At 43.6% G+C, this 24,828-nt stretch overlaps 1 protein-coding gene, 1 long non-coding RNA gene and 1 pseudogene across 2 annotated transcripts in view; 1 reads left to right on the forward strand and 2 right to left on the reverse strand.

The window, feature by feature from the left end:
- LOC105731273 (ubiquitin-like modifier-activating enzyme ATG7) overlaps positions 1-293 on the reverse strand; it is a 144,335-nt gene extending 144,042 nt beyond the window's left edge. Inside the window, 1 exon segment of the mRNA XM_064361979.1 lies at positions 282-293. The gene's annotated coding sequence lies outside the window, so the exon portion shown is untranslated.
- Positions 294-436: 143 nt separating this feature from the next.
- On the reverse strand, positions 437-24,828 carry LOC135268875 (uncharacterized). The gene is made up of 3 exons (XR_010337228.1): positions 24,791-24,828; positions 17,322-17,396; positions 437-451 (listed from the first exon to the last, which is right to left on the reverse strand). It is a non-coding gene; the product is annotated as an uncharacterized LOC135268875 (long non-coding RNA).
- LOC105731284 (large ribosomal subunit protein uL13-like) lies at positions 8,404-9,103 on the forward strand (annotated as a pseudogene).

Below are 24,828 nucleotides of genomic sequence, written 5' to 3' on the forward strand. Positions count from 1 at the left end.
GGAAAGAAAAATTTCCAATCTCTTCCCCCAGCAATGCTAAGTACTGGGTATTATTTGGATTAATAATTTTGAGTTTCTCTATTCTCTTTCTTTTTCCCCACAACAAGAGAAAAGAAATGAAAATGAAGAGGGATCAAACAGTCAGAAAGTAAAATAGAAACTAGTGAAGAGCACTGATTATAAAAGACATGACCGTCCCTTTCTACAGGAAAACTGACACTATACTGGAGGACAGAGAGGATAACAGAAGATGATAGAAAATGAAATTTACTATTACCTACCATTGTAGTAATAACCCTTAATGTCCTTGGGAGCTTCATCCAGCCGATACTTATTCAGCTTCTGGGTCAACTCATGCCAGAACCCAACATCCAAGGCACTGCTAAAGGGGGCAAACTGCAGTTTAGAGAGTCCAGGATCCCCCGTAGTTGCTGCCATTATTTCTTGCCTACTAAAAAACAAAACGGAACACAGTAAAATAACATATCCATGCAAAAGCTTGTGAGAAAGAACATTTGTAATAAAGCTTAATTCAAACAAACAAAAAGTAATGAGATGTCTACGGGATATCTTAAGACAGAACTTGTTTTTGGATTGTGGTAAGAAACACGTAACATATACTTTACCATCTAGATTATTTCGAAGTATACAGTTAGGTGGTATTAAGTATACTCACAATGTTGTAAAACAGATCTCCAGAACTTTTTCATCTTGCAAAACTGGAACGCTATACTCTTTAAACAATAACTCCCCATTTCCTTTCCCCCAGGACCTTGCACCCACCATTCTACTTTCTGTCTATATGGGTTTGACTACTTTATGTAAATGGAATCGTGCAGTATTTGTGTTTTTGTGACTGGCTTATTTCACTCGAGACACAACTTTGGAACACAGGGAGGGGAACATCACACACTGGGGCCTGTCGGAGGGTAGGGGATAGGGGAGGGATAGCAGAGGGTAAGGCAATAGAAGAGGGATGGCATTAAGAGAAATACCTAGTGTAGATGACGGGGTGATGGATGCAGCAAACCACTATGGCATGTGTATACCTATGTAACAAACCTGCATGTTCTGCACATGTACCCCAGAACTTAAAGTATAATAATTAAAAAAAAAAAAAAAAAGACATAACTTTGAAAACTATCCTAATTGGCCTATGTTGCCAAGCTGATTCTCCTCATGACAGTGATTTTTCTAAGCAACGCTTTCTGGCCTTAACGTTTATGCTTCTTCCTTCCTTATTTGAGTCAGTCTCAAAAAAGGACTAATGATGTACTACTGCTATTCCTTCTTTGACACAGTCACTATCTCAGAAGCTTTTGTCATCTTGTGTGGTCCTGGAGAACTCTGCAAGTACAAAGTCCTAACTCTGGCCACTGAGAAATGCAACAATCCAAACTGCCAGAATTCTATCTGTATGAGAGCAGTGCTTTAGCACCTCTAGATGAGGCAGATAATGAAGGATGTGTTTCTCCCCACCTCCTACAGTGCCTACATTTCTTTGAAATCTCATGTTTTATCTTTTCAATGCATGGAAATTTTGCATTTCATGCCATGATACATATCTTATTATTTCATTTCCCCCCTCAAATTATCAAATAAATTTGACCTTCCTGGCAATCATGCACATGTATACTGTTAACTTTCTATAATCCCTCCACACTCTCAGGGGTAACACACCCCAGTTTGAGAAGCATAATACTAAAGAAATCTGGCAGCTCCAAAAAGCAAATTTATGAGGTCCCTTCACTTTCCATTCTGTCCAATTACCCATTACCCCACAACCAGACATATGAGTATTTCTGCAGCAGAACCTATGAATAATCACAGTAAATGGGATACATTTTTTTTTTTTTTGAGACAGGGTCATGCTCTGCTGCCCAGGCTGCAGTACACTGGCACAATCTCAGCTCACTGCAACCTTAGTTTTCCAAGCTCAAGCAATCTTCCCACCTCAGCCTCCCGAGTGGCTGAGACTACAGGCATGCGCCACCATGCCTGGATAATTTTTCTGTATTTTCGGTACAGACCAGGTCTTGCCATGTCACCCAGGCTGGTCTTGAGCTCCTGGACTCATGATCCTCCTGCCTTGGCCTTGCTGGGATTACAGGCATGAGCCACTGCACCTGGCCAAATGGGATACATTTTTAAAATACAGCTCACATCTACTCAAGGATGTTTCACTTGAGTTCTTCACCAAGACTATTAAAAAGCTTTCAGTTTTCCAAACTTGTTGGATTCAGAATTAGAGATAAGGAGTTTTGGATTGATAGAAACTGTGTTATGAAATACAAAGTTAGTGCTCTACGTAAAAGGTATTAAAATCAAGAAGAAGGGGATGAATGTGAAACAGCCCTAGGAAAGGCTCCATGAAGAAGATAAGCACTGAGTGATATTGGAAAGGATGGGTAAGGGGTGGGGGAATATGGATAGAGGGCAGAAGGAACAAAAAGAGCAGAGGAACAGTTGTGGCAGAAATGGGGACATGTGAGACCAGCTGTCCTCACGTGGAGGGCTTGTGTTGTGCAAGACCAGCACACACACAGCTGAGCAGGATGGGCGAACACCTATGGAGAAGCTTCAAATGAGAGGCTAAATAATTTCGGAGGGGGAAGCCACTGGCAGTCCTGCATGGCGAATACGATTCTGCAGTGGCTAAAGGGCTTTGAAGGAGGCAGGCAGGAAAATCAGCTAAGAGCTCAAGGATTGATAAAGATCTGAATTAGAGCAGAGGAGTTAAGACTGAAAAGAAGGAGACCCTTGTTGGGGTTGATTTAAGAGAAAAGGTGACCTAGCTCGGTATCTTGGTAGACTCAAGGAATGAAAGAGAGAACAAAGCCCTTGAGGTGTCAAGCCATGACTGGCCAGGAGAATAGCAGCTTGAGTGAAAGAAAATCCCCTTGAGAAGCAAAGCAAGTTTCAGAAGAGTAATAATGAAAGACATTTTCAGCTGTGGACAACAGCAGGGCAAAGATAAGCCAAGGAAACTGGATATGAATACTGAGAGCATAGCTAACACAGGTGAGAATGATCAGTTCTTAGAAGTTACTCAGAGAAAGAAAAGCCCCACAAAGTCCTAAAGAATGTCCACAGTTAGGGAGTAAAAAGAAATAGAATCAGTAGGCCAGGCATGGTGGCTCACTCCTATAATTCCAGCACTTTGGGAGGCCAAGGTGGGTGGATCACATGAGGTCAGGAGTTTGGGACCAGCCTGACCAACATGGTGAAACCCTGCCTCTACTAAAAATACAAAGTTAGCTGGGCATGGTGGCGCATGCCTGTAATCCCAGTTACTTGGGAGGCTGAGGGAGAACTGCTTGAACATGGGAGGTGGAGGTTGCAGTGAGCCGAGATACCGTGCCATTGCACTCCAGCCTGGGCAATAAGAGGGAAACTCCATCAAAAAAAAAAAGAAAGAAAGAAAGAAAAAGGAAACAGAAACAGTAAAACAAAGCTGTAATTGGTACACCAGGACAGTACATATTATCTACCAACCCAAAGCAATAAAAAACTTTGAGAAGAGTAGTGATGAATGAACACTAGAAATCAAAGAAAATGACAGGTTAATGCCATTGGATTTTATGTTTAAAAGGAGTGTGGCGGTGGCTTTCTAAAATGCAATTTCATAGTAGAATGCTCAAAAGAGAACAGGCTGTAAAGGCAGAATCACCAGAGGGAGCAACTGACTTCGTCCCCAGCAAGTTCCAGGGGGGAAGCTTAGATTGCCATTGGATTCCTAATGGGTGGTTTGTTGTTCTTGTTTTTCAACAGGCTGAATATGCTTTCCACATTTAAAAAGATGCTTTGGCAACAGAAGTCCAATTTTGAATGAATGAAAGATTCACAATGGGGGCTTAAAAAAAATAAAAGCAAACAGAAGGCATGAGGTGGGAATTATAATAAATATTTTTCTATATAATCGATAAGCTTCATTGATCACAAAAGACAACACATCATTGTTCCTAAAATTCTCCACTGCCTCAGTATGGCTTGCAGCATCATGCCTCACAGTGCCTGACCAAGCGTTTTCAAACATTCACCATCGTGAGCACTTATTAAAAATGACGATGCCTGGGTCTCACCCCTACTTCCTGTGGAGGAAAGATGATTCGGTAAGAGAAGAAGGAATAGTGATGGAGGCCGTAAGTCTGGAGTTTGCCTATTATATCAAGTGATGCTGCTGTGGGTTTGGTGCTATCTTGATGCCTACAGGTCACTGGCACTTATTTTTGGAGGCCCCATCTCAAAATCACCTCAAATGTATTTGAATGCACCCTCAACTCCTATTAAATATTTTTTGGCTTTTAACTGTTTGAAAGAATTTTTATAATTTTGCCCAACGGGAAACAGGTGATTTAGCCAGGTTCAGTGGGTCATGCAACTTTGGGAGGCCAAGGGGGTGGGGAGCAGGGGGCAGGTGGGTGGTGGCAATCACCTGAGGTCAGGAGTTCAAGATGATCAGCCTAATCAACACAGGGAAACTCCCGGCTCTACTAAAAATACAAAAATTAGCCAGGTGTGGTAGAGTGCACCTGTAATTCCAGCTACTTGGGAGGCTGAGGCACAAGAATCTCTTGAACCTGGGAGGTGGAGGTTGCAGTTGCACTCCAGCCTGGGCGACAAGAGCACAAGAGCAATACTCCGTCTCCCCGCAAAAAAAGAAAAAGAAAAAGAAAAACAGGTGATTTGAGGATTTGGGGCACACGTGTGGAGAAATACTCTCACAGCTTCCTGTGTTGTCTTCTGGGCCTCTAATCTCTCCCTTTTCATCTTTTCCTTCAAAATGCAGCTAGCATTTTCTTTCCACTGTTGGTTTTTGAAGGGTTCCATGCTCAGCCCTCTCCTCGTCATTCATTTTCTTTTTTGTTTTTCAGACAGAGTCTCACTCTGTCACCCACGCTGGAGTGCAATGGCACAATCTTGGCCCACTGCAACCTCCGCCTCCTGGGTTCAAGTGATTCTCTTGCCTCAGCCTCCCAAGTAGCTGGGATTACAGGCGTATGCCACCACGCCTGGCTAATTTTTTTGTATTTTTAGTAGAGATGGGGTTTTACCATGTTGGCCAGGCTGGTCTTGAACTCCTAACCTAGTGATCTGCCTGGCTCGACCTCTCAAAGTGCTGCGATTACAGATGTAAGCCACCGCGCCTGGCCCTAATTTTTTGTATTTTTTAGTACAGATGGGTTTTGCTATGTTGGTCAGGCTGGTCTTGAACTCCTGACCTCAAGTGATTCACCGACCTTGGCGTACCAAAGTGCTGAGATCACAAATGTGAGCCACTACTCCTGGCCAGTCATTTACTTTCTACAACAATTTCTATCTATATGCCAATGAATCTCAGGACTATATTTCTAGCTCTAACCTCTAAACGTGTATTTAAGTGTCCTTTAAAGCCACGACTTAGATTTTTCAAAATCTCAAATTCAACAAATCCAAAAAGTCAACATATATTTTCCCTAAATTCTACCCCTTTCTCCGTATTTCCTAGTTTGCTTAATAGTATCACCTTACATTCTAGCAAGAAATCTCAACATCATCTTCAATTTTTCTCTCTCTCAATGCAAGAAAGCACTAATTCCTAGAAGCTCAACCTTAAACAGTCCTCTGGAATGACATGAAGGTAACAGTACTGAACACAGACCAAAACTAGGCACAGCAGCAGGGGTATTCACTTGAATTCAATTCTCTGAGAAGCCCTAAGAAGGAAGAGCTCCAGTTTTATAGAGGAAGAAACTGAGGTTCAGAGAGGTAAGAAATTCACACAAGGAGGCTGGGTGTGGTGGCTCACATCTGTAATCTCAGCACTCTGGGAGGCCAAGGCGGGCAGATCGCCTGAGGTCAGGAGTTTGAGACCAGCCTGGCCAACATGGCGAAACCCCGTCTCTACTAAAAATACAAAAATTAGCTAAGCGTGGTGGTGGGTGCCTGTAATCCCAGTTATTTGGGAGGCTGAGGCAGGAGAATCGTTTGAACCTGGGAGGTGGAGGTTATGGTGAGCTGAGATGGAGATCACGCCACTGTACTCTAGCCTGGGCAACACAGCGAGGCTCTGTCTCCAAAAAAAAAAAAAGAAAGAAAGAAAGAAAGAAAGAAAATAAGAAATTCACACAAGGCTATACATCTAGGGAAGTGGGAAAACCAGGATTCAGCTTCCAATGCCACTCTGAAGCCCATACTCCTCATGTAACTTCATGCTTCCTGTCTAGGTCTGCCTGCCTTCTCTCCATTCCCACTGCCACGTGCCAGGCTCCAGCATCTCATACCTCAGCTCTTGCAGTGATATGCTCACAGGTCACTGCCTTTGGCCCCTGTCTCTTCTAAACAAGATGGCACACTGCCACCAGGAATGATCTGCATAGGTTGCTCCCTTGTTTAAACAAACAAACCAAACCTTACTGGCCTTACCACACAGATAATAAGGTGCTACAGCCTTAGCCTGCTAGTTTCCTGATCTTATGCATGGCTGATGTTCCTAGGAAACCTTTCCCCTCTCTACTAGGGAAAGTACTTCTCATCACTTAAGGTCCTTATGAAGCTGTCAGTAACAGTCAGTGGGTATTAACGGTTCCCTTCTCCATGGTGACAGATGAACACTTCCATTAGGGCATTTACTACCATAAACTGTACTTGATGTTTTGATAATATCCTGTTCAAAACTATTTAGATAACAGCAGTAGTAATAGTCATATTAGTGACTGTTCTTATTAAATGCTCATTCTGTGCCAGGCACTACATTAAATAGTTTACATGTTATTCCCTTGACAATAGTTTACATGCTATTCCCTTGACAGTGGTCAGATTATGTCTACTTAACAGAATAGAAAACTGAGGCACTGGGAGCTTTAAGTAACTTAACCAGAGTCACACAGGAAGTGGTAGAACTGAGATGACTAACCCAGGTCTGCCCGCTTCCAAGCCCCTATTCTCGTCACTATACTATACTGCCTTGAAGGAAGAAACCTCTTTTCAGAAACTTTCTACTGCCTATCAGCTTCACACATGCTAAAAAATAACCAACTGTTTTGAAAAAACATTCACAAGCTAAACTACTCTCCAACAGTCAAAACAAAAAGGCCGTGGGCAGAGCCATCGTCCAATGTGGAAGGAAATCAACACAGTTGCAGACAGTGGTACAAAAGGATTTCATCTAAAACTCTCTATGTGACAGACTGTCAGGTCCCTACACACGTCGGTCATTCAGAACTTTCTCTTAAAGGGCAAATGTAACTTGTTTTTAATCATAATTTTGATGACCTGCTGAGGTCATCAAGATGGAATTTTACCAGTGCCAAAGGATCACAAAGACAAAAAAGAAAACTCTAATCTACAGCACTTCGGTAGCTGAGTAACAGTGACTAAGGATGACTACTTAGAAAATAACAGACATGTCCAGGTCAAGTGGCTCAGGCCTGTAATGCCAGCACTTTGGAGGCAGAGGCGGGTGGATCACTTGGTCAGGAGTTCAAGACCAGCCTGACCAACATAGCGAAACCCTGTCTCTACTAAAAATACAAAAATCAGCCTGGTGGTGCATGCCTGTAATCCCAGCTATTTGGGAGGCTAAGGCAGGAGAACTGCTTGAACCCAGGAGGCGAAGGTTGCAGTGAGCTGAGATCACACCATTACATGCCAGCCTGGGCCACAAGAGAGAAACTCTGTCTCAAAAAAAAAAAAAAAAGTAACAGATACTTTGTGTACTAATTATACCTCAATAAAGCTGTTTTTTTTTTTAAGGTAAAAAATAAGATGCTAAAGCTATTTAAAAAAAAAAAGATGTTGGACTGGGCGTGGTGGCTCACGCCTGTAATCCCAGCACTTTGGGAGGCCGAGGCGGGTGGATCATAAGGTCAAGAGATTGAGACCATCCTGGTCAACATGGTGAAACCCCATCTCTACTAAAAATACAAAAAATTAGCTGGGCATGGTGGCGTGTGCCTGTAATCCCAGCTACTCGGGAGGCTGAGGCAGGAGAATTGCCTGAACCCAGGAGGCGGAGGTTGCAGTGAGCCGAAATCGTGCCATTGCACTCCAGCCTGGGTAACAAGAGCGAAACTCCGTCTCCAAAAAAAAAAAAAAAGGTGTTGGCCAGGCACAGTGGCTCATGCCTGTAATCCCAGCACTTTGGGAGGCTAAGGTGGGCAGATCATGAGATTAGGAGTTCGAAACCAGCCTAACCAACATGGTGAAACCCCGTCTCTGCTAAAAATACCAAAAGTTAGCGGGGTATGGTGGCACACGCCTATAATCCCAGCTACTCGGGAAGCTGAGGCAGGAAAATCGCTTGAACCTGGGAGGTGGCAGTTGCAATGAGCCAAGATCATGCCACTGCACTCCAGCTTGGGTGACAGAGCAAGACTCTGTCTTAAAAAAAACAAAAGATGTTTTCCCAGGTGGCTGCCAAAGATGGCAGAGGGGCAAATCCTGGTGCTCGATGGCCAAGTCTCTCTCCTGGGCCGCCTCAGCCATCATGGCCAAGCAGGTATTACTGGGCCAGGAGATGGTGGTCGTGTGGTGCAAGGGCATCAACATTTCTGCAAGGGCAATTTCTACAGAAACAAGTTAAAGTACCCGGTCTTCCTCCACAAGTGATGAACATTAACCCTTCCCGAGGCCCCCACCATTTCCAGGCCCCTAGCCGAATCTTTTGGCAGACTGTGCAGGGCATGTAGCCCCACGAGACCAAGCAAGGACAGGTTGCCCTGAACCACTTCAAGGTGTTTGATGGGACCAACCTATGACAAGAAAAAGCAGACGGTGGTTCCTTCCGCCTTCAAGATTGTGCGTCTGAAGCCTAAAATAAAGCCTGTCTACCTGGGGGTGGCTGGTTCATGAGGTTGGCTGGAAGTAATAGCCAGTGACAGCTACCTGGAGAAGAGGAATGAGAAGGCCAAGATCCACTACCAGAAGTAAAAACAGCTCATGAGGCTGCAGAAATAGGTGGAAGAGAATATGGAGAAGAAAACTGACAAACAGAGGTCTCAAGACCATAGACTCTTGGTCTGAGCCCAACATAGAGTGCTTATTCCTCATGCTTGGCCTGGCCTTCCCTTCCTCCATCACTGTGCTGGGATGTGGGGGACCCAGATGGCAGTCCAGGTGCTGAAGGCAGCCTGGGACCTAGAAAGATCAGAAAGAGGAAAGGGCCTTAGTCACTGCCTATAAACTTATTTGAAACAATTCCAGGAGTTGTGTAGACATAATTTGCTTATGACCTACTTGTTCATGACAGAGTTTTTAAAAACAAATAGTAAGACCAACTAGTTACTTCTGTTTCAATATTAGCAAAAGCGAGATGGAACACTAATTGGAGGGGAGCCCTACCCTGTGAATGAGGCATCTATTTCCCACCTGGTCATATGCTATAGACTGAAGCTGCTAAGATGTGAGAAAACACTCGGGTACAGTATGAGTTTGCTGTTGAACAAAGGGTATTTACAGAAGCAGAGACTGAGAAGATGTGCGACCAAGGGGTTTCAGGTATTGCCCTTGTTCCTTCCCTGTATTTTGTAAACAGAAACAAACTACTTTTACAGAGGAAAAACAAAGGCTTGGTGCAGCGGTCCATGCCTATAATCCTAACTCTTCGGGAGGATGCAGAAGGAGGATCACTTGAGCCCAGGAGTTTGAGACCAGCTTGGGCAACATGGTGAGACCCCATCTCTACAAAAAAATTAAAAAATTTGCCAGGCATACCTGTAGTCCCAACTACTCAGGAAGCTGAGGTGGGAAGATAGCTTCCCACCGGGAGGCTGAGGCTGCAGTGAACCATGACTGCACAAAAGTAATTTGCATAAGAGGTACATCCTTCAAATATTTTTCTGACTTATTTGGCCTTAGGGAAATTCTGAACAGAACCAAAGAGCCTATTTCACAAGAGGATATAGTTGATGTTCAGCTGCTGAAACTGTTTCATGACAGGTGGAAAACAGAGAAGTCTTAAGCCAACAGCAGCATGATGAGGAATCTTCTGGAAATACCTAAAGAAGGCACTCTATGGTAAAAGTATCACTTAGGAACATACACATCTATGTCCCATCACTATAGTTTTTAAGCTGGAAGGCAAGATTTAAAAAGTAATGGTCAGAGGGGAATCTGGGGGAAGTAAGCCCTAGGTAGTTATTTATGTGTCACTAATCTAGATCCAAACATTATCCACTTCCTAAAAAAGGAAGGCTCGCCTGTATAACCCTGGAGCGCACAAGTGAAACTCTGGCCTCTGCTTAGCTTAGAAAGATAAAAGATTATTTCTCTGACACTTCAACATTATATTCAGACACAGTCAAGAAAAGAAACTGACATAGGCATCAATGTAAGTGTGTTTCAATTTTATTTCAAACTATTTCAGGATGTGAAACCCAGGAGTTACACAAGATGGGATTCTGTCACTGCCAATTAAACAGGAAAGGTTTTCATAAGGATTCAACACCGTGATGAACAAGAACTCCAGCAGTGTAAGAAAGTCTACAGTAGCCAAAAAGCTGTCAGGGTGTGTGGCTAACCAATTCAACCTGCCTGGGGCTGTGTCTACCACCCAAACTTGGAACAAATTTCAGACTTTAATGAAAATAAAACTGAGTCACACTCAGCATGAGTAGGAGCTCAGGAAACAACACTGAATGAGGACGTATCAAAAGTTTCTGTCCAAATGGACCCAAATCTTTTGTTCTTTAAGGTCAAATCCCCACAGGAAACATGCCGTAAGGTTGCCTCCGAAGAAAGCTGCTGGGGGTCAGGAGAGAGGAGTGTGGGGAGACTTATTTTCACTGCATGACCTTTTTTGCCTCTTAAAGTTTGTCTTATGTATATAAAATAACAATATCAAAATAATGAAGACAATTAAAGAAAAAAAGTCCTAATACAATGGCAAGAAGAAGACAGAGAAAGGGAGAGATATCAGCTCAACTGCTTTGGTTCCAAGAAATCAGTCTTTTCTTCAGGACTGAGCATAGTACCTAGATCATAGTAAGAGCTCAGTAAAGGTTGAAACGAAATAATAGCTGTCTTTTTCCACAAAGAACCAATGGATGGACGCTATATAGTAAGATAAATTTCAGCAGAGTTTAAAAATTACTAACAGCTTAAGTTGTCCAAACAGGAAATAGATCAGAGAGATGAGTTCTCCATTAGTGGAAGTGTTCAAGTATATATTGGATGATTATTTGCTAAGTAATACTGCACAAAGGATTACTTTATCAGGCAGTCAGATAAGATCAGGGGTTGGCAAGCTTTTCCTAAGAGGTCCAGATAGTAAATATTTTAAGGCACTGCAGGCCGCAAACAGTCTGTTGTGTATTTTTTTTAATGACTTTTAAAAAACTGCAAAAAAAATTTCTAAGCTCTTGGACTACACAAAAAACGCCCTTGGCACAAAACCCACAGGCTGTAGTTTGCTGACCACTGGACTAAATGATCTTCAAAATCTGTTACCCTTTGATTCTTTGAAGGTGCCAATAATGTATTTTGTTTTGAGGGAGACTGACATTTTTGGCATAATCTTTTTAAAGGGCAGTAAAGACAAGTGAGGACTGCTGAGGACGAAGGCCAGATTCTAAGGCCACATCTGCTGGTCTGCAATAGGCACCTTGTAATGCTGCAAATACTTCTTTATGAACTGGCAAATACAGTCTACTCAGAGCACTCACACATCTCTCAGCATCATTAAGCCAAGACGAAGCTCATTTGATATTTATTGAGGCTCATAACATTCCGGAAAGACCGAATTAGCAGCATTCTACATCGTAAGCAGGCATATGACCACACCTCTGATGGTTTCCTTATGCTTTCTCCCAGACCCCTGCTGCTGCCTTCCAACTTTTCTAGTCCTACCCTACGGCACTGTCACTCCGCACCTCTGACTTGATGCTCCTCTAACAGTGGCTCTCAGGCCCCCATGGCCTAGAACTGACAGCCCCTCTGTCTGAAAAGTGCTTCCTGTTTTCCCTCACCCTGCTTCTGTGACTGCCTGACATTTTTAAAAGCCAGCTCGGAGGTGACCTGCCCGGGAAAGCCTTCTCAGAGGTGCCTCACCTGTCTTCACTCCCCTCATACTCCTCCCCTGGCAGCTATACTTAATCATTCCTGGCTCTAAGCTACCTACACATTTGGTATTGTTTTTCAACTCTTTGCTTACCTGTCTGCCTCCACCAAACTTGATTGTAAATTTCACAAATACAGATCCTGGTTTATATTCCTTTCAATGTCCCTAGTCCCTTGCAGAGCAGCTCTCAATCATTACTAGGATGAATTTTAGAAACCTTTATCTTCCAGGCAAGGTGGCTCACACCTGTAACCCCAGCATTTTGGGGGTCTGAGGCGAGAGGACAGCTTGAGCTCAGGAGTTTGAGACCAGCCTAGGCAACATGGGCAACATTCCATCTCTTAAAAAAATACAAAAAAAACTAGCTGGGCATGGTGGTGGCAAGCACCTGTGTTTCCAGTTACTTGGGAGACTCAGGCAGAGGATCGCTTAAGCCTGGGAGATTGAGGCTGCAGTAAGACAAGATGGTGCCACTGCACTGCAGCCTAGGTGATAGAGCCAGACCCTGTCTCAAAAAATAAAACAAGAAAAAACACAAAACAATAACAGGGTACTTTTTATAGATCTCCTTCCCAAAAGAAAGAAATAACCCAAGCTTGTATGACTGTGAGAACAAACCCCGGAAGCTAGTTGCCACGGAATAGGGAATAATGAATCATGAAGAACATATGGTGATATGCCATATGACTTCGGTCTCTAACCCTATTATTGTTTTTTCAGGACTAAGACCTTAGCAGACAGGAAACACGCATGCACAAATCAGTGCAAATAAAACTTTAATTGCATACAAAAGTAGTCAAGAATAAATCTTTCTTTCTGAAAGCGTACCGGTAGCTACAGTGAAAATATCTGGTCATTAAGATAGCAATTTAGTAAAGAGATTAAAGTTAACACCAGCAGCAACATGACAAACAGACACTGTGTGCTATCTGATAGAATGCCATGGAAAGAACACAGCATCTGTGGTGTTCGGATGAAAATACACAACCTGGATCTCATGAGAGGAAACATCAGATAAACCCAAGCTGAAAAACATTCTACAAAATGACCAGGATTATAGTATTCAAAAGTGCCAACATCTTAAAAGTCAAAGGAAGACAATTTCAGATTGACCACAAAGACTGACAGCTGGGGGCCACATGTGATCCTGGGATGATGCTCCACTATAAAAGGGCATTATTGGGACAAAAGCTGAATGGGAGTCTCTGGGAGATAGATAAATGGAAGGTCTCTGTCTTACTCTTACAGTATTTCTGTAAGCTTGAAACTGCTCCAAAATAAAACAGTAAGAACAATTTTATCACCCAGATACACACAGCTTTATACTCAGTTCAACAGGCAAAACCAATCAACCTGACAGAAGTTAGAATGGTGATTACAGGGTGAGATGGGGCTACTGACTGAGAAGGCCATGAGGAAGGCTCCTGGGGAGATGGAAATATTCTGTATCTTGAGCTGGGTGGTGGTTACAAGGCAAATAACTATGTAAAAAGCCACAAGCTAAATATCTGTGATCAGTGCACTTTATGTATGTTATCCCTGAATAAAGAAGTAAAATAGAGACAGATTCAGTGGCTCACAACTGTAATCCCTGCACTTTGGGATGCTGAAGCAGGAGGATCACTTGAGTCCAGGAGTTCAAGACCAGGCTGGGCAACACAGTGGGCCCCATCTCTACAAAAAATAAAAAAATGTGCCAGGTGCCTGTAGTCTCAGTTTCTTGGAAGGCTGAGGTGGGAGGATCACTTGAACCCAAGAGGTCGAGTCTGCAGTGAGCCATGAATGTGCCACTGCACTCCAGCCTGGGTGACATTGTGAGACCCTGTCTCAGGAAGGAAAAGAAAAAAAAAGGGCCAGGCACAGTGGCTCACACTTGTAATCCCAGCACTTTGGGAGGCCAAAGCAGGCTGATTGCTTGAGCCCAAGGGTTCAAGACCAGTCTGGGCAACACACTAAGAACTCATCTCTACAAATAATTTTAAAAAATTAACCTGAAGAAGTAGTGCATGCCTGTGGTCCTGACTACTCAGGAGGCTGAAATGGGAGGATCACCTAAGTCCAGGTAATCGAAGTTGCAGTGAGTCATGATTGCACCACTGTATTCCAGCCTGGGCAACAGAGCGAGACCCCGTCTCAAAAAAAAAAAAAAGTAGAACAAAACCCCTATCTTTACACCAGTCCTACGAAGAGAACCTTCATGTATTCATCCAACAGTTCACAGGTGACCTACTTAAATTTGCTTTGGTAAAAAGCAATTCATTGCTCTAAATGAGGAGCCTAAAGGAGAAATCATTTCCATAAAGTTTTCTGGCATTTTGTTATTAAAGAAGCTGAGGATGGAAGTATTTTGGCTTGGCTGCTTATGGAATTCATTGAAGCAGAAGTGCTTCCTGGAGTGAGGCTGCCCAACCATTCTCCCTCTGCAGGGGTCTAATAGGATTGGACACAGCAAATATCAAGCCAGTGTAGGATTTTTGTAAATCAAGAAGTGTACGATTTTTTTTTTAAATGAAGAAGTACAGAATTTCTAAAGTGAAGAAGTAATTCATTTTAAAGTGACGAAGTAATTGTAGAATATAAACAACAGAGGGAGAGAAAACACAAAAACAAAAGAACCTGTCTTTAGGAAAACTAGACCCACAGACCTCTAGTGTCCATAAGCAAACCAACTTGACAATGCTAAAAATTATCTCACTCTAATTTTTCTGTGTGTGTTTTAGGTTTTTGTCTATTTGCTTTAGGACAGAAGGGGAGTTTTGTTTGCTTTTTGAGATGGAGTCTCGCTCTGTCACCCAGGCTGGAGTGCAGCAGCGTGATCTCGGCTCACTGCAACCTTCACCTCCCGGGTTCAAGTGATTCTCCGGCCTCAGCCTCCCACGTAGCTGGGATCACAGGCATGCGCCACCACACCCAGCTAATTTTTGTATTTTTAGTAGAGACAGTGTTTCACCACATTGGCCAGGCTGGTCTCAAACTCTTGACCTCAGGTGATCCATCTGCCTCAGCCTCCCAAAGTGCTAGGATTATAGGCGTGAGCCACCAGGTTCAGCCATGAACAGAGGTTTTTAATGGTTCAGGGAAAGAATGCTAAAAGCAGAAGTAATGTAATGCAGTCAGGAATCTGGTCTTAGTCAAGTAAACCCAAGTGTGGATTCCACCTCCACCTTCCACTGGCTGAGAAGCCCAGGGCAGGTTAGGGCAGGTTCCTTCACCCCACTGCACCTGGATTTACTCAGGTGTAAGATAAGGACAGGTACACCTACTCCAGAACTTGCTGGCAGGGCTAAATGTTGGTGATGTGCTTGCTACAGTGCCTGGTATACAGCAAGCAGTCAATAAATGGTAGCTGCTGGTAGTTTTCCTTGTTACTGCCTCCTATTAGCCAACAATGCCTGACTAATGTGGTTCCCCTTCCCCATGCTATGAAAACTTTCTCTGCCTAAAACATGCCTCATTTAAAGTCTACCTCCCTCAAAGGAGCGCTGCAATTGCAACAGAGGCTTAATTAAAAGGAAATGGTCAGTGCCCAACTACAGGTCATCAAGAAGTCCAAAAGAGCAAGTTCTAAAGTGCAGTGAGCACTCAGTGTCCGATTTCTCTGAGCCCAAGTGGGGCCATTCACTTAGCAGAAGTGCCAGAATAACTGCAATTTGGCCCTGAAGTACCTTCTCTGGGCCAAAATGGAGCACATAGAGCAGGCTTCTATTCTCATTTTCCCAGCTGCGGGGCTGCAAGCCCTGGCAGTCATTAAAATAAGCACCAAACCGCATGACCCAGTCCTGCTGACAAACAGAATACGTTCTTAGCTGCCGATGTGTAAAAAGGAGGTGGAGATCACCAGGAGTGGGGGAGGGGGCTGCTTTGGCATATGGAGCCAATGCACATTTTATAGACTAATGATGCTCCTGCAACCTCATGAGTTTCGGAAACAATCTGCAAGCCTGTTAAAGAGGGAGGTTTAAAGCCTTCTCTTCCAAAAGAAGGAAAGAAGTTCTAAACTTAGAAGAAAGAGTAGGCTCTACCAGAAGATGAGAACTCAGGACTCCTACAGAGGAACGAGCTGGGTACAGAAACTACACTTCCTTTTAAAAGTTGCATTAGAGTCAAGATGTCCCTGAGCCAAACTAATGTCTCCACAGGACAACAAGACATCAAGTCATCAAGTCATCAAGTCAGCTAAATGGGTTTGTGACTGTGCTTTCAGGTGATTTCTGTGGTAACAGCTGATCACACGGGCAGTTAGGATAATTGCTATGATGGGTGAGTTGTCCTCCTCACCTCCATCTGAGCCACCTCTGAATCAACGTGATTTCTTCTTCAGTGGGTCAACCAGAGAACAAGCAGGAACACAGTCTTCAAACTGTATCTGTCCTGCTCATTGGTTACTTCCAGAGCTATTTTTCTTTTATTTTGGTTTCCTTCTGCTATAATATCCTTCACCTTCACAAGCAATCTGGTGTCCATCAGCCTCAGTGTTTGAGAATGGATGCACTGAATACCAGCATTATGGGGTTTAAGAAGCTTACATGAGAGGGACATGGACAGCTGAGAAAATGTGGGAAAGAGGGGAGAGGAAGCAATACTGCCAGGAAGATGGAGGGCAGCGTGCCTACTTCTGAGTCCTTTTGTTACCTCCACTGATCAACAGTGTCGCCCATTGCTCTGTTCATCTGAGACAGCCACCTGGATTCATCTGAATCACTGTGGAGCCCTATGCCAACCAACAACTAAAATTTGTGATAGTTTCCTAAAAGCTGGCTGAGTTATGAAGGCTTGCTTCTGAATAATAACATCTCTGTGGTTTTCATTTCTGGTGATCTTTAAACAATCCTAAGAAATGGGAGAGGTACAGAAAGACTAGGCCAAGCGAAGGCCAGATTTCATATTTTCAAAATGTTTGATTTTTCAAAGAGAAGAATAAAGATGGGTTCTACAGACTACTGAACAGAAGTTTTGCTCCCAGGAAAGCAAAATCTGTGACGCACTAGTGCACTCTAGTCCACTCAGCACCTCGGTGCAATCAGAAAATTACACCCCTTCTTCAAGATTTTACTTCCTTTAGAGAAATGTGTAAATATGTTGATTACATTAGCTCAAGACATTGTAGCCTTCTCTGCCATTGTCATTACAAAACTATACCCACGATACCTATGATATAAATGGAACTCCCTTTGCTTTGGCCTCTTGTGCAGTGTACAGCCTGCATAACTGTATGAAGCAGCCCTAAGTAATCACAATATGGTTTTTCTAAGAAAAAGTCATGACAGAGTAACTGTATTCCTACCTTGATCAGGGAAGAATCATGGACACAGGATATACAGACCTCAGAAATGTCTCTCACAAGGCTGTTCTAGAAATCCTGATGGACGAGATGAATATACAGGAATTAGATACTGACATAATTAGAGGGATTAAGAACTGGTAAAATAATCTTATTCAAAGGATCTTGGTTACCGAATGAATTAATGTTAATTAGAAAGAAGCTAACAGTGGTAGGTCTTTGGCTTTGTATCTGGGCCTATCCAATTTATTTTATTTATTCGCATGAATATTTATCAATATTTACTAAGCACTTCATGTGCACTGAACCGTGTGCTGGGGCTAAGAGCAGGGGGAACAGGCAAATAAATAAATATATTCAATAAAGTATTCTTATTACCACATTTTGCCAGTGACTTAATGATATAGATTTGCTTATCAATTTTATACAAGTCATGACACAGAAAGAAACAGGCAATACAAATGACTGAAATTCAGAAAAAAAAAAAATTCTGACTATCTGGAATAGCAGGCCTATTTTAACAAGATTTGAAATTTCGTAGAGGTAAATATAGGGCCCTACATCTAAATTCAAGAAAACAATTGGACCTTTCAAGTCTGCTCGACTGGAAAGGCCATAGGTTCACGAGCCAGAGAGACCTGAGTTCAAATCCTGCCTCTGATATTTTCTAGCCACAACACCTTGGACAAGTCATTTGACTTCTCCAAGTCTGTTTCCTCTTGTTAGATGGGGACATCACCTACTGTGCAGAATTATTGTAAGGATTAAACTAGAAAATGCATATATATGGCCCATAGGAGGCACTTAAAAAGCAGGACTATCATCAGACTGTTCACCAGTAACATGCTTGGCCAACATGGTAAAACCCCGTCTCTACCAAAAACACAAAAATGAGCCAGGTGTAGTGGTGGGCACCTGTAATCCCTGCTACTTGAGAGGCTGAGGCTTAAGAATCACTTGAAAACAGGAGGCGGAGGTTGCAGTGAGCTGAGATTGTGCTACTGAACTCCAGCCTGGGTGACAGAGTGAGACTCTGTCTCAAAAAACAAAAAAAAGAAAGAAAAAGAAAAAGAAAAGAAAGACAGAAATTGGAGTTTCTATTAGTTATTTCTTCAATAAACAGTTATATACTTGGCCCTATGCTACATTTCAGGGTTCAATAGCAAAAAAGCTACGATCCCCACCTTTAAAGAGCTAATAATTTTGAAGGCAAAGCAGGCAGCAAAACAGAAGAAGAATCAGAGTATAGCAATTTGGAGGTAAAACAAGTACAGTACAGCCTGGTGTTTGTACAGAATGTTACAGGAGAAGGGACATCTAAATCAGAATGATAAGGCAACACTGTTTCCTATAGAAACCCTTAAGCCAAGGCTTTTGTTTTATTTTCTTGAGACAGAGTCTCGCTCTGTCATCCAGGCTGGAGTGCAATGGCATGATCTCAGCTCACTGCAACCTCCACCTCTTGGGTTCAAGTGATTCTCCTGCCTCTCTCCTGCCTCAGCCTCCTGAGTAGCTGGGATTACAGGCGCTCGCCACCATGCCCAGCTAATTTATTTTTAGTAGAGATGGGGTTTCACCATGTTTGTTAGACCGGTCTCGAACTCCTGACCTCATGATTTTTCCACCTCGGCCTCCCAAAGTGCTGGGATTATAGGCATGAGCCACTGTACCCAGCCAAGTCAAGGTTTAAGAACGTTCTATAGAAACCCTTAAGCCAAGGTTTTAAGAACATCCAAGTAGATTCTCAACAGGGGCCCTACAGGCATGTTGGATGGGACAATTCCTTCTTGTTTAGAGCTATCCCTGCACATTGCAGATTGTTCAGCATCTTTAGCTCTCTCTCAATAAATGCAGTAATGCCCTCTGGTCAATGTCACAGAACAAAGCAAAATAAAACAGTTCCACAAACTTCCAAACCCACCCTAGATGGCTGGGAAAGAGGGGGGCGTTAGATGGCAGCCCAAGCCCCATGCAAAGGAACCCTGGATGAGGAGGCTAGAGGTAGGGAGTGGGGACTCCCCAGGCAAAGGGAGGAACCTAACTCAGCTCGACATCGTCAACTCCACAAACACCCCCATGGCCTCTGCACAAGCTTAGAATGTTCTTGTCCACCTCCACATACCTGTCATCTAGTGAAATTTTTTTGCTCACTTCAAATCACAGCTCAATCATCACTTCTGAGGGAAGCCTTCCATGACTTCCTCACCTCCTGATTAGGTCAATCCTGCTATATTCTAATCCTCAAAGAGCACCAAGTACCTCATCTTCATAGCACATATGCAGTTATCCTCCTCAATGGAATAAAAATTCTATGAGAAAGGAACCATGTCAGCTTCTCATTTTCCCCCATTCATCATTGTTTTTCTAGCACCTGACTCAGTCTTAACACTTCATAGGTGCCTAATAAGTACTTGTTGATGACTAAAACAATGAATGAATGAAATAGGACGGTATTTTGAGGAAACACAAATGAGTTCTGTATGGCAGCAAGGAGAGGCACCTGGGGCAGAGTAGCTGGACCATGTCACAAAAACAGGCAAAGGCCATATCACGAAGAGCCTTATGTGAAAAGCTATGCATTTGTATTTTAGCATAGATTTCTATTTTAGTAAAGGCAATCCATAGCAGTGAGGACCAGACTGCTGAGGCAGGGCAACCAGCTGGGAGGCTGTGCAGAAAGACAGGCAGGAAGGGAGGGGGTCCTGAACTGAGGCAGCGAGGGAGGAAATGGAGGAGATAGCAAGGAAGTTAATCTGTAGAACTCTGATGACTGCCTGGACTTGGAAGATGGAAAGGAGGGATAGTACCAGAGGAATAGCCTGAGACAACTCTCAGGGCTCTGTTCTGGATGACTAAACGGAAGGAGGGGAATTGGCAAGATTTAAAAATGGAGAAACAATGGCAGGTTCAGAGGGAAGATGAGGAGCTTAGTTTTAGACTCCTTTGAGTTTGAGGGTAGCACTCAAGAGAGATCCAGGATCATAATACAGAACAGGGGTCATGCGCATATAAACAAGTTTGAAGCTGGGGGTGAGGAGAATACAGTAGAGGGCAGAGTCTTTGCAAAAACTGGCACGTGAGGGACAAAGGGGAGGAAAAGAGCCCACAATGGAAATTGAGGGGCAAATGGTCTGAGAGATAATACAAAGTAGGACTGGGTTTTCCTAAGTGAGGGGCAAGGTCAGCAATGTCAGATGTGCCAAGAAAGATAAGGAAGGAAAAGTGATCAGGTATCTGGCAATGTTGAGGTCTGATGACTTTGGGGAGTGGTGGGATGAGAGCAGGATTTCAGTGATGACTTAAGGAAGCAGAGGTAGCAACTCCAGATAACTCTTCCAAGAAAGGTGGCTGGATAAAAGAGACGTGACAGGGTGCAGCACAGGTTAATTGAAGGGTTTTTGTTTTTTTCCAAAATGAGAGTAAACAGAGAATACTTAAATGGGAAGGGCTGATGAAACGGTAAAGAAAATGAACAAATGATGGAACCCGGTCCTTGAGGCACAGGAGGAGATGGGATCTCAAGCACAAATAGAGGACTTAGTCTTAAACACCATTTCTATCACAGAATTAGAATAAAATGCAAAAGGATAGGGTCAGCTAAAGATTAGTTTGTAAAGGACAGAGGAGGAAGCTGAGAAGCCTTAATTGATGGCTGCAACTTAGTGGAGCAAAAGTCAAGGTAGGAGGTTCGGGAGAGGAATGAATATGTGGAAGACATAAAGGGAAATGGACAAGAGAGCTGCCTGAGGATACGGGGAGGGCTGGGCCGTGCTGAGGGCCTGTTTGCTGGCACACCAGTGTAATAGAGTCAAAAGCACGATGTGTCTACAATGGAGCTGGCAGGGCCTTAGGTTACCAAAAGGAAAGTGCAGTCTTTCCCTGCATGGTTAGAGTCCTCAAGAAAAGAGGACTTCCTTTCAGTACCACACACTCAGAGAGGCTGACAAACCAGAGCAAGTTCAAGGATGGTAACTGGGATGAAGGTGTGAGGAAATCCCAAAAGTGATTATTCTGAAGCTGGTCTGAGATGGAGTGAATAGGCTGTTCCTCAGTCTGCCAAGATTATGGAAATACAAATTGATTACCAATTAACAGAGCAGCACCTCCAGTATTTATTCTCCCTTGATTATACAATCAGGCCTTAATCAAACTGGAGAAGGGTAGGGAGATCAAGAGATAGAAAGAGGAGAGGAAGACATTAGTGAATTTCAATCCCATGGGTAGAAATGGACGCAGGAGGCAAACTGACTTCCAATAAAATCAAAGAGGAGGTCAGGGCTAATCAATCAGAGACACTAGTCACAGAATTTTGTTACTGCTCAACTCCACACAGCAAATTCACTTCTGCCCTCCTGCCACCAGGATCCTGATTCTTGTCCCCTTCCTCTCTATTTCATCCAATCAGTTTTCAAGTCCAGCAAATTCCACCTCCTTAATCTTTCATCTTCTTCCATCCCTCTCCATCTCCACTGTCACTGCCTTCATCCAGACTTTCATCCTATCACCTGGATCACTGCAACTGCCCCAACTGGTGCCCTGCTTGTCTTGTTCTGTTCAATGTAATCACCACATTGCTGCCTGGGTAATTTAAAACGATAAGAGGATGTCACATGTTTTAAAATCTTCAGTGTCCTGACCAGGCATGGTGGCTCACGCCTGTAATCCCCACACTTTGGGAGCCCAAAGTAGGTGGATCACAAGGTCAAGAGATCAAAACCATCCTGGCCAACATGGTGAAACCCCATCTCTACTAGGGATATAAAAGTTAGCTGGGTGTGGTGGTGTAAGCCTGTTTTAGTCCCAGCTGCTTGGGAGGCTGAGGCAGGAGAATCGCTTGAACTCAGGAGGCAGAGGGTGCAGTGAGCTGAGATGGCGCCACTGCACTCCAGCCAGGGAACAGAGTGAGACTTGATCTCAAAAAAAAAAAATAATAATCAAATCTTCAGTGTCCTGCTCTCCACCCTCGCCCCCACACTTTAGAGTCCAAACTTCTGGACCTGGCAATATTAATAACTACTGTTTATTGAGTGTTTATCATCTACCAGCGCCAAGTGAGTAACATATCACCTCATTCAGTTTTTATTTCTCCTTCTTACAGATGAGGAAACTGAAGCTTAGAAAGGAAGTGACTTGCCCAGGGTCACAAAACTAGTTCAGTGGCAATGCAAATATCGGTATGAAGCTATCTTGGATCCCAAAGTCTATGTGCTCTTAACATGTTATCGTTCACAAGGCTCTTCACAATGTGGCTACCACTTACCTTTCCAGTCACCTCTCATCCTACACCACCACACTGCCACTCTGGTGAACCACAAGCAGGCCATGCATTCTCACCTCTAGTCTAGCCCTTTGCTCATCCCACCTCGCACCTCTCTTCACCTATCAAATCCTGTTCATCCTTTAGGTCTTGGCTAAAGCAGCACCACCTCACTGAAGCCTTCTCTGATGAGTTAGCCTGACTTATGAGCACCCTAAGTCCTCCTCTACCAAACCCCTGCAATAGCTTCATGCCATATCATTGCTATCTCCTTGACTTAAAAAAAAGTACACTCTTTGAGGACAGGGGTGTATCTTACTCATTTTTGTATCCCCAGCTTGTAGTACAGTGCCAGACACAGAGCCTTAGCTGAGCTCTTTGTCTGGCACTGTACTGCAAGCTGGGGATACAAAAATGAGTAAGATACACATTATTCTCCATAATGAGATGCTGGCTAGGAACAGAAAAGGGAACTTGTGGTTGAATAATGGAAAGTCCAGTATTCAGCTCTTAAAGGATTTCAAAATCATGTCACATGAGGGAAGGAAGGAGTTGGCCAAGATAAATGGAAGGGGAAGGAGAGATGTTTGAAGCAGTAGAAGCAGAGGCTATATGTGGACACACGTGCAAGCAGCTTAACAAGACTGGAGCAGCATTGGGGGATAGGGGAGCAGTTAAGCAACATGAGCCTTTCCAAGACTGGCCTTTTCTTTATTCAGGTGTTAGGTCATTTCCTCAGGGAAGCCATCCCTGACGAGCTATCTTTTATGCTTCCCCCAAGTTACTCTCCATCCCATAACCCTGTTTCTTTTTGTGGTACGTTTCAGGATCTGAAACACCTACCAACCCTTATTGACAATGCCACCACCACCGCCATTACCACTATTATTAGAAGATGCCATAAAACAAGTTTTTTTTCATCTTATTTTACTGATAGATCACCAGTGCCCACAATAATGCCAGGCACACCAAGGCAAATATTTGTTGTATTCATTCATTCAACAAATATTTATTGAGCATATATGCTAGGCATTGCTCTATATGCTGGGGATATAACAAAACACGACAAAATTGTTAAGTTTACTATGAGCAAATACGTTAAATATGCTTAGCCTAGAGAAAAAAAGGTGGGAAGAGGAAGACAAACTAGCAGCTTTCAATGATGGAGGGCAAGAGTGATTCTAAGAGCCTGAAGGGGAAACAGTGAGCTGAGATTACTGAGTAATGGCTTTCAGCTCAACCTAAGAGTCAGAACTGGGAGAGGACCAAACAGGAGCAACCAGAATTAGAAAGCTTTCTGTCACTGAAGAAATCTGGCCAGTGGGCAGAGGTGTCAGAGAAAAAAAAATCTTAAGTAGTCAATGAAAAAGGGAGCCTGGGACCCAGAGGTCCCAAACTGACAGCCACAGATATGACTGGTTACAGCTGAACAAGGTTTTGTAAAGATTGAGTTGCCAATGTTTTTAAAAAACAGAATTACTTGCCAATTTTTAAAAAAATTGCAACGGTCGCCAGTGTTTAAAAATCAGGAAACTGCTCGCACGTGCACACACCCACACAGTTTGGCTTTTACTTCTCCAACATCATGTATGTTAGTACTGTACTTATAAAATTCATTCTGGTAAAATTAAAAGTTTGACTATATTTCTGACAAATGTTCTAACACCCACATTTACTTGACCGGATTGATTCTTATTATGCATTAGTTTCTAACCCTGTAATCATGGAATCGAGAACTTTCTTTCTCAGAAAGCAAACTTATTTAATCTCCTCACTTAACAAATGACAGATTATCATTCCCATTTTACAGATGAGGGAAAAGCAGCTCAGAAGGGGAAGGAACGTGCCAGAGACAGGGAAATCCAGACACAGCCAGGCTGAGAATCCAAATGTCCTATCTCCCATGTTCCAACATTGAAGATTCTGAGCATTCCCTACCAAGAGGACAGGAGGGGCTAACAGGAAATTAGCAGGAGCTTCCTAGTCAGAAGACCCCGGACTGAACCAGTCTGAGGGGACGCGGCTACAGAGGAAGGGCGACAGCCGTAATCAGTGAATCCCTGGAGAAAGAAGGACCGCCCAGAAGCCGGCAGAGGAGGATCCTGAGACCTGCTGTGACCCTCGCCTTCCCTGGCGAGCTCGCCCCTTGACTCCTGGCCTCCAAAACCGGCCCAGTAAGACCCCACTACACCCTCACCCGCCGCGGCTCACTAACCGCCACTCAACTTCCGGCAACCACAGCGCTTTCTGCGG

This window comes from Aotus nancymaae, unplaced genomic scaffold (genome assembly GCF_030222135.1).
Source record: "Aotus nancymaae isolate 86718 unplaced genomic scaffold, 86718_ANA_hifiasm-v0.15.2.pri h1tg000046l, whole genome shotgun sequence".
Lineage (NCBI taxonomy): Eukaryota > Metazoa > Chordata > Mammalia > Primates > Aotidae > Aotus > Aotus nancymaae.